Here is a 16,851-nt window from a genome sequence, read left to right as displayed (position 1 = left end):
ACCCTTCTGTTCCGCGCCAGAGACAGGTATCTCTCCTCCCTCTCTCACTGGATGCAATATTCTTCTTTTTATTCCCCCAGCAGGATTTTCTTTTCTTTGCTTGTCACACGTGGAAAGTTCAGCTTCCTAATCCCCGAATTGTCCCTGGCCGGTTTTACATACATTTATAAGCTCTTCATAATGGATTTATTTAAAAAAAAAAAAAAACAACCCTCAGAGGGTTATTATAGGATATTTTCGTTTTAATTGAAAACTATTCCGAACTCAGAGGGGCTAGATCCGCAGCTGGAGTAAATCAGCACCGCTTTGTCAGTTTCAATAGACCAATGCCCATTTCCACTAGCGGAAAGCGCGGCCTGTTGTGTCCGGCTCTGCCACTGCCCCTTTCCCGGCATTCTGCACCCATGAGTCTCGCTACGGCTTAACCGATCGGGAAGTTGGATGCCACTGAGCAATAGCTCAAGTGAGCTCAGATGAAACTATGTACAATAGCAGGATGTTAAGCGGCTCACCCCCTCCTGGCTGGCAAAAAGAAATAGAAATTTAAATAGTGACGGTGCACAGCTCTGCATGGGAGCCAGTGATCCCTCCCAGAACTGGATTCTTTTCTCTGTGATGGTGGTTAAAATCGGGATTAACTCCATTAGTTGGAATTCGTTTTACACTGGTGTCACTGAGATCAATATGGGACCCCTTGCAGTTAACAGGTTTTAATATATGTGCCATCGCGTTGGTTCCATGGTGACCCCTGGGGAATTTTCTCAGTGTCAAAGTCAGAAGAGTGGGGGGTTGATGGCCAGTTATTTCAGGAGACTTTTGGCCATAGACAAATGCAAACGTGTCAAAGAGGCCAGACATAGCCTTTGCTCCAGATTTGCTTTTTAGCAAAGCAAGTCAATGGAGCTTGGTTAGATGTGAAATCAGGCAGGTGATGAGCCTAAAAGTACAGTTCTGCTCTGAAAACTGACTGTAAATGTGGCATCAGGGGCTCCAGGTGTATTGTAAGACTCCAGAGCCAGTGTTCAATTTATAAATAGAAAGGTGCTTGAGCAGATCCTTAGCAGGTGTAAACTGGTATATCTCCAATGAGTTCAAGGCAGCTGTGCCCGTCTACAGACGCTGAGGATCCAGTCTGCTCTTCCTAATGGCAGGCCTGCTAACGTAGCCTGGGATCTGACATTCAAGCTGGTTCTTTCCTTCCTACACATCACCTCCAGTAACAGAGGCTATGTAGCTCAGAAGATGTCCGCAGTGACACCTGTGTGAGTCCATTGCTGTCAGTGGGTTCGCACAGGTATAACGGGCCGTAAGCAATTGTGCTGATGCACAAGCAGGACCAGAGCCCAGTTTCCTGCCTCTCCAGGATGTTAATTCTGCAGGGATTGCAATAAAAATCCAGCAAAGTAAAAGCCACTATTTTTGTCACTGAAGTCAGCAGATCGGACTCCCATTCGCAAAGGTGCAGAATCCACTGAGTCAGAGGGGAGCATTTTTACAGTCACTTTTCAGAACAGAATTACCCTTGGAAAGGAAAACACCAGTGCACCCAGGACAGATATTTTAACCCCAGCAAAGACGAGCTATTGGCTTTCCAGTAGCAGTTTGGGCTGTTGAGTGCCTAAGTCTGGTCACTGTCTACCTATGGCAATAGCCTGTCCATGATGCCATGGAGGAAAAAAGGGCTCGCCCAATCCCTGCCAAAACAGGTGGCCAATTGTGCACGGTTGTGTTCAGGTAGATATGGGGTGGGAAGCCAGGTGAACTAGACTGGGAAGGGTGGAAATTGCTTCATAACCCCCACTGCACAGCTGATGGCTTCTGTATTAGTCCCAGAGCTATTGTTATCGATTGTAAAGTAATAACACCTAGCTCTTACCTAGCACTTGTCATTCATGGATCTCAAAGCGCTTTATGAAAGCGGTCACTGTAATTATCCCCATTTTACATATGGGGAAACTGAGGCACGGAGCAGTGCAGTGACTTGGCCAAGGTCACCCAGCAGGACACTGGCAGAGCCAGGAAGAGACTTCAGGTCTCCTGCATACCGGGCTGGTGCGCTATCCTCCAGGCCACCCCCCATGTTTAAATCCAAGAGTCAGTCACTAGCAAAAAAATGGTTCTCTCTCGGACATGCAGTTTCAGTTGTAGCATTATGGTAACGCCTAGAGGCCCCAGATAGGCTCAGGTCCCCAGGGTGCTAGGCACTGGGCATCCACAGGAGAGCTTACAGTCTAAGACCCTAATCTTGTAAAGACTTAAGCAGGTGCTTAATGTTAAGCACATGCATAATCTCACTGAAGTCAATACAAGGACTCACGTGCTTAAATTTAAGCACTTGATTAGGTCTTTGCAGGTTCAGAGGCTAAATAAACAAGACAGACAAGGGTGCAGGGGAAACCAGCCCAGGGGGATTAAATTATTTGCTCAAGGTCACCCGGCAGACCCAGGAACATAGTCTGAGTCCCGGGCCTGTGCTCTGTCCACAGGACCTTTAAAAACCATTCACATCCAAAGCCCTCATCTAGGCAGCCTGATGCTGGAGACTGGGACCCAGGCGCGACCTGAATGCAGGAGTCACTCAAGTTTGCAAGGACGGGTCTATTTCCTTTAATTAGCACTGTTAAATGAACCCAATATATTCCTCCCTCCCCTCAAAATAAGAGGCCTGATCCTGCAAACGCTGAAGCCCTGGGAGTAAGGACGATTGATGTCAGATCTTATGGGGTGCTGAGCAGCCTCAATTCCAGCCCAAGTCAAGAGCGCTTTGTACCTTGATGGAATCTGGGGGGTTAATACAGGTTTCCTTCCTGGCTGCACCAGTGAGAGCTTTGCCAAGAGCCTGGATGGTGAAAGGACCCTTACAAAATCACTGCTGCTCCTAGTTAAAATTCAGATCTGATTGCAGTGAATAAATTACTGGAGAAGGGGAGAGTGTGTGGAGCTTGGGAAAAGTACTAGATAACCTGGGAACGAACGAGCCAGGAGGAGGGAATCGGATGAAATGGGAAGGGAGAGGAGCAGAGTGCAAAGGCAAAAATGGAAGGGGAGGCAGGGAGTTCCCTTAAGGCTAAAAATCGGAACCAAAAGTGACCTGAAGGGAGGAGTGATTGCTTTTGGGGAAGGGGAATTGTGGCATGGTACAAATTCGCTCTGTGTATAAACAGGGCCTAGTACAATGGGGCTGATCTTCAGGGGGGGCTCTGCCAAAATACAAATACATATATTACTAAGACTACTAACTCTGCGGAGAGTAGGAGAGAAGCTGGCGAGAGGTTTCCTCTCCTTTAACTGTGCATTTGAGATGAGTGTGAACCAAAAAACCACCAACAAACAAACAAAAAAATCAAGCCCCCCAGACATGAATAAGTCTGAATCTGGATCCAAATCTTGCAGCAGACCCTGGCTGTTTCAATTTTGCAAACTCCTGCGATTGTCTCACAAGGTGTTTTTCTTAAAGCTCCAGCTCCTAGAGCTTGGTGATGAGATCAGAATCTCTGCTTTCGTTTTTTTAAACAAGTACGTTTCTAGCCCTCCTAGTGTCAGAGAAAAACTTGGCAACGGGACTCAAGGGCAGCCTAAAGGCTCTGAATCCAGATGGCAAAGAAAAAGAACCAAAGTATATTATTAAAAAACAAAAGAATTCTTATGTTTTTAAAGCCAATCTCATGATATTTTGTGGCCTTGTGGGTTTTTTTTTAACGTTTGGGGCTGGCAACAGTTTCTCTACAGCAGGTCAAACCCTTGAGCCCTGGGCATTTCAAATCTATCTCTGTGTGTCTCACAGACCCCTGCCTTCCAGCAAGAGCTATTATTTAGAAAAAAACAAAAAAAAACCCCCAAACCATGAATATAGAGTTTGGGAATTGTGGAAGGCTGCTTGCCTCTCTGCCAGCCGTCTGTCTCTTAAAATACAAGCTCAGAGAGCTCATTGATGGGTTTCATTTGCCTTCTTTCAGTTACGAGGAGCTTTAATGTTGCAGGAGATAGAATCATAGAATCATAGAATCATAGAATATAAGGGTTGGAAGGGACCCCAGAAGGTCATCTAGTCCAACCCCCTGCTCAAAGCAGGACCAATTCCCAGTTAAATCATCCCAGCCAGGGCTTTGTCAAGCCTGACCTTAAAAACCTCTAAGGAAGGAGATTCTACCACCTCCCTAGGTAACGCATTCCAGTGTTTCACCACCCTCTTAGTGAAAAAGTTTTTCCTAATATCCAATCTAAACCTCCCCCACTGTAACTTGAGACCATTACTCCTCGTTCTGTCATCTGATACCATTGAGAACAGTCTAGAGCCATCCTCTTTGGAACCCCCTTTCAGGTAGTTGAAAACAGCTATCAAATCCCCCCTCATTCTTCTCTTCTGCAGGCTAAACAATCCCAGCTCCCTCAGCCTCTCCTCATAACTCATATGTTCCAGACCCCTAATCATTTTTGTTGCCCTTCACTGGACTCTCTCCAATTTATCCACATCCTTCTTGAAGTGTGGGGCCCAAAACTGGACACAGTACTCCAGATGAGGCCTCACCAATGTCGAATAGAGGGGAACGATCACGTCCCTCGATCTGCTCGCTATGCCCCTACTTATCGATGCATAAACGATGAATGGTGTCTCTTCCCTTAGACGTTTGTCTTCTCTCAAACCCTGTAATTCCATTCATCACTTTCATACCCCGCGCATTCGTTTATCATGCCCGCATCTTTAATTTGAAGCTCTTATACTGTTGCTTTGCAAGGGACTCTGGCTGTCGGGAACACTGGGATCTCAACCTTCCATAGGAAAATTTTTCCCAGCTATGACAGGTTTCAGAGGAACAGCCGTGTTAGTCTGTATTCACAAAAAGAAAAGGAGTACTTGTGGCACCTTAGAGACTAACCAATTTATTTGAGCATGAGCTTTCGTGAGCTACAGCTCACGAAAGCTCATGCTCAAATAAATTGGTTAGTCTCTAAGGTGCCACAAGTACTCCTTTTCTTTTTTCCAGCTATGTTTTCTCTGTCCCTGTTTAATAAAGCAAAATTGGAAGGCAGAGGTGTCTCATCAATCAAGGGCTGTGTTTTTTATCACTGCCCTCCAGTCCGATCTCAGTTTGCAGGTAGAAAATGATTGTATTCACGGAGGGGGGAAGAAAGACAAAACTAATTAACTGGAACACCTTGTTAGATGTCTTTATAGTGTGGCCACTAATGTACCTCTCAGCTTTTCTGATCGGATGGATCAAGAACAAAGAGGAACTGAGAGAGAGACCGGAGCCAGGAGTGACAAGTGACAGCTAGCCAGTTGCTCTCGGGCATATGAGGACCTGGTCTTGGATGAGAAAATGGCACTGGGAGACAGGATCCCTAGTCTGGATCAAAACCATGGGTCTGATCCTGTCCCTACCCCTATAAACTGAGCCACCATGGGCAGCGTGAGATTTCCTTCTACCCCTGAATAGCATGGGGCAGATGTCAACATGGCCAGCTCTATGTTGTCACCACATAGGCTTCAATGTAGGGGCAGTGGCAAGGATGGTAGGGGGCATGTCCATAGACAGTCATGAGGAGGCTGTTGTCAGTGAGAGCAGTCCCAGAAGCTGTTTTCCATTTTGTCAGGCACCTTATCAGCCCCACCACAGCAGCCCACAATCTGGTTGGGCCATGGTGGTCCATCCTTCCCCACCTCCTGCACTTCTGGCTGGGGGATCAGGAGATCTAAGATCCATCCCTGGCTCCGCCTCTGATGTCCTCGGTGACCTTGGGCAAGTCACTCATCTTTCCACAAGAACATAATAAGAACATCAGAATGCCCACATAGGTCAGACCAAAGGTCAATCTAGCCCAGTATCCTGTCTTCTGACAGTGGCCAATGCCAGGTGCCCAGAGGGAATGAACAGAACAGGTAATCATCCAGTGATCCATCCCCTGTCATCCATTCCCAGCTTCTGGCAAACAGAGGCTAGGGACACCATCCCTGCCCATGCTGGCTAATAGTCATTGATGGACCTATCCTCCATGAACTTACCTAATTCTTTTTTGAACCCCAGTATACTTTTGGCCTTCACAACCTCCCCTGGCAATGAGTTCCACAGGTTGCCTGTGTGTTGGGTGACAAAGTACTTCCTTTTGTTTGTTTTAAACCTGCTGCCTATTAAACTCCATGCATGAGTTTCCCAGATGGGGGTAGCGATCCTTCCTTTGTCTTTCTTGTCCATTTAAATTGTTTGGGGCAGGGGCCATCTCTCACCATGTGTCTGCACAGCACCTGGCACAATGGAGCCCAGATCTCAGTCAGAGCCTTTCAGCTCTACTAAGACTCAGATAAATAATGACTGTGAGATTCTACAGTGATAATGACATGCTGGTGCTGGAAGCCATGGCTTGGAGAGAAAGCTGACCTGTTAACTGCCCATCTAGGTCAGCCGCTAATTGCAGTGATTAGTTTTCCGCTGACCAGAGGCAAAAGCTGGCATATTTCATCCTGGATAGTCTTGTTTCTCTGTAGCAGACTGAAAATCAATACAAAAGAAAATTGAAAAATACATATTTGGGGGGCGTGGAGGGAGGGTAAACTTCAACCAGAGCCAGACCCATGGGGTTAATTGCTACTGGTTTATTACACCCAGCCAATAAATAAATAAGTACATTACATTTTCTCTTCCACCCACCAGAAAAGTTATCCAGAAAGGAGGAAGCCAGGAAGTAAAAAGGAAGTAATAGATCGATGGGTTGATTGCAAAAAGTGGGATGAAGGCTATAAAGCATCCCTTTCCCTTCATTAGGATCCATGCCACTCATTTCCCTAATAACCCACCCTGAAAGCTTTTAAGCACTTAGAGCCCTGCTGAAGGCATGAGCCTGTTGCTAAGGGTCTGCTGCTTTTCCCCAATCAAATCCTGATTAGATCAGCAGTGGGCTAAAATTGGGTTGTTGTTTTTTTCTCCTTTTACTCATCGGACAAGTCCACCTCCTTCCTTCCCTCCATTCTTCCCCTCTGCCTCTCCCTCTGTAGTGAGATAAACGGGTGTTTGAAATTCAGGCCCTGGTGGAGGGGATTTTTCTTCTTCTTCTTCTAACTGCTGTAAAGTTAAAAAACAAAAGATGAGAGGACAAGGCTGAGGCTGAGAATTAGCATGTGTCCGCAGTAGCAGACGCAGCTGTATCCAAAGGGAGTTTGCAGAATGCTGTCCGTATGAATGGTTTTGTTCTTCTAACTTCTTATTTGTATTGTGATGGTGCCTGGAGGCTCTAAGCAAGGGACTGAGTCCCATTGTGCTAGGTGCTGTATACTTATATACCATGGAAAGCACACGTTGATGTAGCAGAGAGAGATATAGCAAGACTCGATGGCTAGAAGGAAAAGCCAGACATATTCCCATTGGAACAGAGAGGAGCTGTTTACCACTGGAACAAGCTACTAAGGGAAGTGGTGGCTTTTCCATCTCTTGAAATCTTCAGATCAAGCCTGGGTGCCTTTCTAGAAGATGTGTTAGCCAAATCCAAGCTATTGGGGTCAACACCGGGGTGACGGGGTGAAATTCTCTGGCTATACAGGAGCCCAGGCTACCTGATCTAATGCTCCCTTCTGGCCTTAAAATCTCTGACCTGCCTGCAGAGCTTGCAATCCTAATTTTAAGACAAGAGGGAGGTGTTTTCCAAAGCACCAGCTGATTTAGGAGTTCTATTGAACTCCCGTGGGACTCATTCTCCTACGTGACTTGGAGTCTTTTGAAAAACATCCCTTTCACCAAAGCAGCAGGTGAATGCAACAGCCCGCCAGGGCGCATCGGGCAAAGCTGGAATGTGTAGTCCTGTTTAAACACAACTGTAAATTCTAGGGTAGACGTGATATAAATGTTTGTTTGTAGTCATGTGGAACCCTGTTATTATCTGGATTATAGCAGCGCTTTGAGACACCCCTCTCCCCCCAGCTGTGCTGGGCGCTGCAGAGAGGCCTGGTGAGAGACAGTCCCTGTTCCAAAAGAGCTGACAATGTGAACAGACCAAGTTTGGGAGGGGAAACTGGTGCAGACTGGAGGAGTGACTTGCCCAAGCTCACCCAGAAGGTCAAAGCCAGGAATAGAAGCCAGTTTTTCTATCTAGTGGGGGCAGTGCCCTCTCCACTGGCCTTCAGCCTAGAGTTCAATGCAGTTAGCGGCAAAAGTCTATTTCCCGTCCACACTAGCGTTTACGCTCATGAACACACCTTACAACGTGAGTGTAGATTCAAGTGTAAGTCATGCTCTATGTGAAGTATGGGCCGGGGAGCATCAGATCATTAGCCAGCCAGGCAAATACGGAGCCTGTGTGTGCGTGAAATAGATGCCGTGAGGCACACAGCCTGCACGCGAGACCTCGAGAGTCATCGGTCAATAAATATGTCAGCATGGCATGGCCAGGGAGAGAGGCGGGGAAGTGGAAGGGAAGCCATTTCCTGCAGCTTTATAGATCCGAAAGCTACAGTAAATTGAGGATTCTGTGACCCAGGCTCTGCTATTACCGGAAAGAGGCTTCGTAGGACCTGACTGGGTGCAGCCCTGTGCTGTGATTTGCTTTATAGGTCTTTCTGGAGAGCTACATCCAACCAGTGCGGCATATGTGTTTAGAGAGCAAATTTTATACTTGGAAGTATATCTTGCCTGTCACTTTCCGCCTCGTTGACTCCCCAGTCCCTCTCTCCACATCTCATGGATCTTTTTTCCCCTCTCTACAGCTCTTAGCTCTTCCCTCATTCTCCTAATGTTTGTTATTTAACCCCACTGAGTATTTTGGGCAATGATTATAAGCAACATAAGAGGGGAAATTCTGATCTGTGATATCCATGGTGCTCCAAGTGATGTCTGTCTATCTATCTAGCCATCCATCCATGGTTCTTATACCACTCCCCTCAGTATGAATGAGATGCTGGGGCGGGGGGTTGGAAAATTGGAGCAGATACACCACCTGAGCCCTGATGCTGGCTGCTGGAAGCTGGAACCAAGCTGCTAAGTGTCTGAGATCTTTCCTGCATGCAAAGTGGTGACCAGAATTTGGTCTGGCAGGACTTCAGCCTGTGGACCTCAGCATGGCCCTCAGCAGGGCGACTTGCTAAAAGAACCCTTCTGGGATTTTAAATGTATGAGTCAAATATGGCCTATGTCACTGTAATGCCAGGGGCAGAGCTGGAGCCTAATTATTCTCAGCCTAAAGTAGGCCCCCCAGGCCAACTCCTCTGCCCCCTTGAATACAGCTCTGTAGTATCCATGTGAAAGCCCGAGTGATGCTCTCCCTTGTCTTTCCATTGCTGCTTCCCGGTGGCCCTTTGGGGTCAATTCTTGACCTGGAATTTTCACTGCTGACCTCAGCAATCAGGCTGCTCAGCTCCAGCGGAGGAAATCCAGCCGGTCTGATGCCTGCCCCCTGCTCTCACTGGCACCCGTGGGAATCCAGGCGGACCCCACCAACGTTCCTGGAGTCACTGTGGAGCTGCACCAGAGCGCAGCCCAATTTCAAAGCTCTTTTTGGCTCCAGTGGGCAACAGTGTTTGGCCCTCCAATCTCCAGAAGCTCCCACCTTTGCACCCCTCTCCTCTTTCTGAGGGCCAGGCTGCTCACCTACCTGCTGCTGCTGTAACAGGCCAGCCTGGGAGAAGAGATACAGCACGAGCCATTAAGGGTGCTCCATTATCCCGTCCACAGGGCGGGGAAGGGGTGGGGTGGGGTGGGGAATCTGCTGCATCCTTACACAAACGTAATTCAGTGGCTGAAATGGCTTTGCCCCGAGTTTGCTTGAAAGTTGCCTTGAAACCTCCGTTCTCTGTGTCCTGGATAGAGAGGAAGGTCTCTGGGTGAATTAGCATTTATATAGCTGTGCCTTGCATTCCCAACCCCCCCCTTTGTCTCTATTAACACCTAATAGAGACAGAGCTTTGCGCTAATTCATAATTATAGCGCTGGATGGAAATATTTGTGTTTCTATTCCCAGGGAGTTTGCCTCGGAAGCCCCTCAGCCAATTTGGAGTGAAATTACCACCGGGCTTCCCCCACCTCTGTGCCGGCAGCCCGAGTCGCCAGAGGCTGTGTGGGGAGCTTACCGTGATGGGGGTCTGGGTCTGGGACTGGGAGGGATCCCAGCGGGTAGATCATGAATAGAGAGAGTCATAGCTGGTCAGATTCTGCCCTGGCTAAAAGCAGCAGGGTCCAAAGACCCAACATGGGGGAAGGAGGCTGGAGGTGGGAGAAAGTGGCCACAACTTTGGCTCCACGGGGGGCAGCTGGAGAGGGGGCAGGCTAGTTCAGAGAGTGGGCGGTGCTGGACGGAAAGGGGGCCCGGCCATGGCTGTGATGACTCAGTGTCCTTCCCGCTGCAGAAGTCTCCGCCGTAGCATTGACTGTGACATGAGAGGTGCTCTGTCCTCCCGTCTAAAACCAGGCCCTGGCTGGTGCCGACTGGCCTATTGAGCAGAGGCTGAGGCACGAACAGAGACCGACTTTTCCCTCGCTGTCAGGTGAGTGCCAGGCGATGTCGCTTGGTTGCTGTCAGCGCTACAAGAAGGGGGTGAACAGAGTAGCCCCAGCCCCAGCCCTGAAGCTCCTCATTGTCCCTGGCCCAGCATGCCAGACGGCACTGGGTGAACCCTGCCAAGGTTGGCCCAGAAGCGTGTGGCAAGGGTGCGACGTTGCAATGTACTCGTTAGCCGTGTGTGTGCGTTCGTGCGAGAGAGGGGGATGAAAAAAAGCACCTCTTCTGGCTGGACCCACAGAAAACAGATGTGACCGTCTGCTTCTCCCCACTAAAGCAGCTCTCTAGTAGCTCGAAAGGGAAGAGTCAGCAGTGTGCCCTTGTTGCCAAGAAGGCCAATGGCATTTTGGGATGTATAAGTAGGGGCATAGCGAGCAGATCGAGGGATGTGATCGTCCCCCTCTATTCGACATTGGTGAGGCCTCATCTGGAGTACTGTGTCCAGTTTTGGGCCCCACACTTCAAGAAGGATGTGGATAAATTGGAGAGAGTCCAGCGAAGGGCAACAAAAATGATTAGGGGTCTGGAACACATGATTTATGAGGAGAGGCTGAGGGAGCTGGGATTGTTTAGCCTGCAGAAGAGAAGAATGAGGGGGGATTTGATAGCTGCTTTCAACTACCTGAAAGGGGGTTCCAAAGAGGATGGCTCTAGACTGTTCTCAATGGTATCAGATGACAGAACGAGGAGTAATGGTCTCAAATTGCAGTGGGGGAGGTTTAGATTGGATATTAGGAAAAACTTTTTCACTAGGAGGGTGGTGAAACACTGGAATGCGCTACCTAGAGAGGTGGTAGAATCTCCTTCCTTAGAAGTTTTTAAGGTCAGGCTTGACAAAGCCCTGGCTGGGATGGTTTAGTTGGGGATTGGTCCTGCTTTGAGCAGGGGGTTGGACTAGATGACCTCCTGAGGTCCCTTCCAACCCTGAGATTCTATGATTCTATGATTCTATAAGAGGCCTATAATTCTGAGGCTGCAAGAATCCGAAGTCCCAGCCCGACTCCCCAGGCACATCTGCTTTTGCCAGCAATTGTCTCTTTCTGCAACACGTGGATTCTTATTACCAACCCACGCTGAATCATGCTAGGGTCCTTACCGTGCCCTCCAGCCTGGCAGGCTTCTGCAGATATCTTAGGGGCTGGTTTTCACCAGCTGGCTGCCATGGGCTTGGCGTTCCTAGGTTTAAAACCAAAGAAAAGTGAGCAGAGACACAAAGGGACAGCTCTGGCGGGTGGCAAAGTTTCCCCAGCGCATCGCCCGTCCAACATTTGCATCCGCAGCTGCAAGGGCGAGGATGAAGAAGGGAAGCAGCCACTGATAGATTGGGCAGAACAAAAATCTGTTGTCTTAATTTAGATGGAATTAAGGGACCCACAGAGTCAAAGCTGTTAACATGACTGCAACTGTCCAACCCTGTCCAGTGTTAAACGAGGTTTGGGATTTGGGACCTCAGCCTGCTTGGTACCATGGCAAACACATTCCTTTTAGCCTGTTATTAAAGATACAGAACAGAGTGGGAAACAATGAAAGCATCTGAAATGTAAAGTATTAAGGCAGGCTTTCATTTTACCAACATCCCTTGTTTCCTTTCCCTCTAGCTGGAGAGTTTTTAGAAGGAAAAAAACCCTTGTTTGTGAATCTCTTACAAAGTATTAAAGATGGCAATTACTGTGCCTTTGGGAAAAGAGAAGAAGTTAGATGAGATGAGCTGGAGTGGTTGTTAAAATCCAATCCTGTTTCCTAGAAGACGAAACAAACCAAACATACAGAAGAGAAAAGAGCAGCAAAGAGAGAAAATGCAGCTTCTGTCTCTGGTGTTGATTCTCACTTGCAACCTCACTGCTGGAAAAACACAGGCCCAGCACAATAAGGACAAATGCAAAGGACTCCACTGCGGAAGGAACAATCAGTTGCACACACACAAAATGGGAAATGACTGCCTACAGAGGAGTACTGCGGAAAGGGATCTGGGGTCATGGTGGACCACAAGCTAGATATGAGTCAACAGTGCAACGCTGTTGCAAAAAAAGCGAACATCATTCTGGGATGTATTAGCAGGAGTATTGTAAGCAAGACATGAGAAGTAATTCTTCCGCTCTACTCCGCACTGATTAGGCCTCAACTGGAGAATTGTGTCCAGTTCTGGATGCCACATTTCAGGAAGGATGTGGACAAATTGGAGAAAGTCCAGAGAAGAGCAACAAAAATGATTAAAGGTCTAGAAAACATGACCTATGAGGGAAGACTGAAAAAACTGAGTTTGTTTAGTCTGGAGAAGAGAAGACTGAGAGGGGACATGAGAACAGTTTTCAAGTACATAAAAGGTTCTTACAAGGAGGAGGGAGAAAAATTGTTCTTCTTAACCTCTGAGGATAGGACAAGAAGCAATGAGCTTAAATTGCAGTAAGCGAGGTTTAAGTTGGACATTAAGAAAAACTTCCTAACTGTCAGGGTGGTTAAGCACTGGAATAAATTGCCCAGGGAGGTTGTGGAATCTCCATTATTGGGGATTTTTAAGAGCAGGTTGGACAAACACCTGTCAGGGATGGTCTTAGATCAGTACTTCTCAAGCTATCTGATGTGGGGGACCAGCATTTTTTTCCCCAGTGTGCGCGCAGACCGGCAGCTGATGGCTTGCGGACCAGCACCGGTCCGCAGACCACCACTTTGAGTAGCACTGATCTAGATAATATTTAGCCCTGCCATGAGTGCCGGGGACTGGATTAGACCTCTCGAGGTCCCTTCCAGTCCTATGATTTTATGATCTCATCAGCCACCCTGAGTGCAGCTGTCCTGGCTGGTCCATTCCGCCACCCCCACCCTCCCAGCCACCGCTGGGCTGTGTCAGCTGCTAGAAGGCTCTTTGTGAATTCACTGCATTGCCTAGCACAAATGGGTTTAAACTACCTTAAGTGTTTCAGCGGGGAACTGGCATTCCCAGTGTAACACTGTATTACCGCAGCATTAGGAGTGAAGTATCGATCGTAATCCCCTGGCTCAAAAATAGGATTATCAAAAAAAAGGGGGAGGGAGGGAGGCAGGGTGGGGCTTCCTGATGGAAATGTGGACACCCCAGCATCCCCCACCTGCCCCCCGCCCGGCTGAGATGCCTGCTCAACCGAGGCATAAAAATGAATGCATGGCCCTTTAAATCCAGTTTTCTGTTCAGGATGGGGTAAACCCCTCTCTTTGCAGCTGTGATGTCCTTCTGGGGCAGCGGCAAAATGATCCATAATTCGACTATAAAAGGGGGGGGCCCTAAATTCAGCTCGGAAAGCGGGGGCGCGTGTGCGTGTGCACTAATAACCCCTAGGAGCCATAGATCTCAAAGCACTTTACAAAGGGGGTCAGTATCATAATCTCCATTTTACAGATGGGGAGACTGAGGCAAGGAGGGGGCAAATGACTAGTCCAAGGTCACCCAGCAGGCAGAGAATGCAGGTCTCGGGAGTGGAGAGCTAGATATTTGGAGCCATGAAGTATTGACCACCCCTGTGACATTGGCCAGGTCCTGAGCGCTTGTAGTCTAAGGCTGTAATCCTGCGATGGCCTGTGCGGGTCACACCCGTCTGCCAGTGCCCACTGCAAGACTGGGCTGAATACCCATGTATCTCTTATACCCACGTCTTGCTCACTCTCTGTCTGCGTAAGGGCCTGAACAAAGCCCACTGGAGTCAATGGGAATCTCATCTATTGATTCCAACGGTGTTTGGATCAGGCTGTGAAAAGTTTTCAACTCCAATTATAACAATCATGCGGCTTTGCCACACTGAGGCTTGTGGTGTGAGGGAGGTTGTGGGGGGGGGAAGGAGGCACCAGCTGAAATGGATTTTGGCTAAATGTAAAATATCATAACAGGATTTCTCCTCCTGCAAATAAGATCCTCATCTTCTCATATCAGTGATCTCGGTATTAGCTGTTCCATCTGACTGTGTCTCCAGATGCATATTTCCATTACCCGGCCCCTGCAAAGCCATCTTCCCCAATCAATACCGGGGCCTCTATTTTCCAGCTGCAGCTAAATTCCTATTTCCTGATTGACTGATTGACCGATATAATAAAACCCCATGGAGCCGCCCTGTGGTTTCCTAGAGCTGGGGACCTTTGTTCTATTTTTGGTTTAAATATTGTGTAGAACAGGCCAAGCTCCCAAGGCACCGTTCCAAGCACCTAACAGGATGGAATGCAAAATAATTGTCCACGCAAAGCAAGTACGAATGACAGCAAACACCAGAAGGTTCTTGCCTCAGGGATCTGCGGGGGAAAGGAGGAGGGATTTTAGCTACGAAATCAGCCCTCACAAGCTCCACGGAAAGCAGGCTGCTGTGTCCGAGCCAAAACGTTTTCAATTAAGTTCTTTCACCGGTTCATAAAGCGGTTACGGGGAATCAGAACCGCCGGCTCTCAGCTGATGGAAGGGTGGATTGCCTGAGGGGAGAGAGGCAGGCTAGGGGTGGAAGGCAGCCTGAGTGCCTCATTTGCCATGCAGGCAGCGGAAGCTGGGTGGAGGTGGAAGGGGAGGCCCGCCCGTTGGAAGACATGAGAAATAAGCAAGCTACCAAGGTCATGGCGGAAGAGAGAGGAAGGCACACAGGACGTCAGAGCTCCTGGGGTGGAGTAATTTTATAACACACAACAAAACAAGCTGTTGTACTCAGACAGAGGCTCCAGTTGTGGAATTTGGATCCAGGTCCAGGTGTGAAAAAGCCCTGTAGGGGTTCGGACTGGGGAGGTAGTGGGTTGGGTCAGGCTCATCACTTGTTACAACGGTGTAGTTATCTAGGAGTTGCCAGCCATGGCAACTCAGAAGCAAGCAATTCAGTCCCCATGAGAGTTGGGTGCCGAAATTCTTGGGCTCCTCTGAATGCCAGCTGATGTGAATTAGTGCTGGATTAAGCTCTGCCCGGTGTGAATTGTCACTCAGAAATCAAACCCAAGCTTCCAAAACTAGGCTGAGTAACTTATGGCTTTCCCCCCTTTTTGGCCGGGTGCCCAGACTAGCCTATATTTCCTGGGGGAAGGGGCTGGATTTGATCTGCTTGTAAAACGCCCCAACCCCCTGGCAAATGATCCACCTTGATCATGTCAGGCTGCTCACTGGGCCAGATCCTTGAGCGCCCTGAATCCCTGGCTTCAAGTCAAGCCCGCTGGCAGTCGAAGGCCTGATCCTGCAATGGCCTGTCTGAGTCTGCTGAGAGAGAACCGCTCAGCGGCGACACTTGGAAACATAGGCACGGGGTGGGCAGCTGACCCTTCACTGTGCTGGCAGAGGTGCCAGCTTGCACCTCCCCTGTTTAGGTCTGTGAGGACCAGTGTGGCACCTGGCATAGGAGAGAGCTGCCCCTGTGACTAACCTACATTGCACCCGCAACTCTGGTGACCACTATGGGGCCACTACAGAGACACAGAATTGCAAGGACTTGGGTCTGTCCTGGCCACATCTTCACTCCACCTCTGCCTCAGGATGCCCCATGTGTCTGGACTTCCTGCAGAGACAATTCAGGGGCTCCATGCGCCAGGGGGTGGGTATTCCCCTGGGGAGGCCTTATGCTTCATCTACAGCCTCTTTCCACCAATCTAGCTGGCGCAAAGGGGCCATACGACAACAGAGAATAGGGCCCTGGGTTCTTGAGCTCCTCTCCCCGGCCAGCTGGGTAATTCACCATTGGCCTGCACTTCGCAGTCCTTTGCTCCACTGGGCACAAAATGCAACCAGCTCAGACTGGTAGCGCTTCACCCATCACGTTGCAACTATACAAACGAGGACACGAGGCCGACAGAGAACAAGCTGCTGGCTGGGGATGAAGGGGGACATGACTCCTCCCAAAAGAACTTTTATGACCTGGTTGACGTTCCTCTTGACATGGCTGCAGGCTTCAGCGCAGCCTCGCTCCTGGCCCCAGCCAATTTGTTTGCATGGGGTAGCAGCATGTACAGACCGCACATCATTTCCGTTCTGTTGACTGCCTGATGGCCCACCCCACTGCCCATCTTAGGAACCCATCTACCCTCCCTGCTCGGGGCTCAGTTCTGCAATGGTCTCCATCTGTGGCTGCTTCCTTCATGTTCTCAACCTGCCAAGCCCGGGCAGGAAAGTTAGGAGAAGCCAGAAGTTGGGCACGTATTTCTCCCCCGTGTGGTTCTTGGAACTCTGCAGCTGCAATGACCGCTTCTGAGCTGGATGAAACCTGTCATGCTTCATTACTGATTTCGCATTGTCAGGCTGTGACTAACAAGCGGGGAAGCCAAGAGCCACTGCTGCCAATAATATGCAAACGCTGAAATAACATCGTGGCTACAATAAAGCTCCAGGAAGGGGCGGGGTGTGGGGGGGAAATAGAAGATGAAGAAGAAAGAGGGGAGAACACAAAA

The sequence above is a fragment of the Caretta caretta genome, chromosome 25 (assembly GCF_965140235.1).
Source record: "Caretta caretta isolate rCarCar2 chromosome 25, rCarCar1.hap1, whole genome shotgun sequence".
NCBI classification, from domain to species: Eukaryota; Metazoa; Chordata; order Testudines; family Cheloniidae; genus Caretta; species Caretta caretta.
This window is presented reverse-complemented; position numbering follows the sequence as displayed.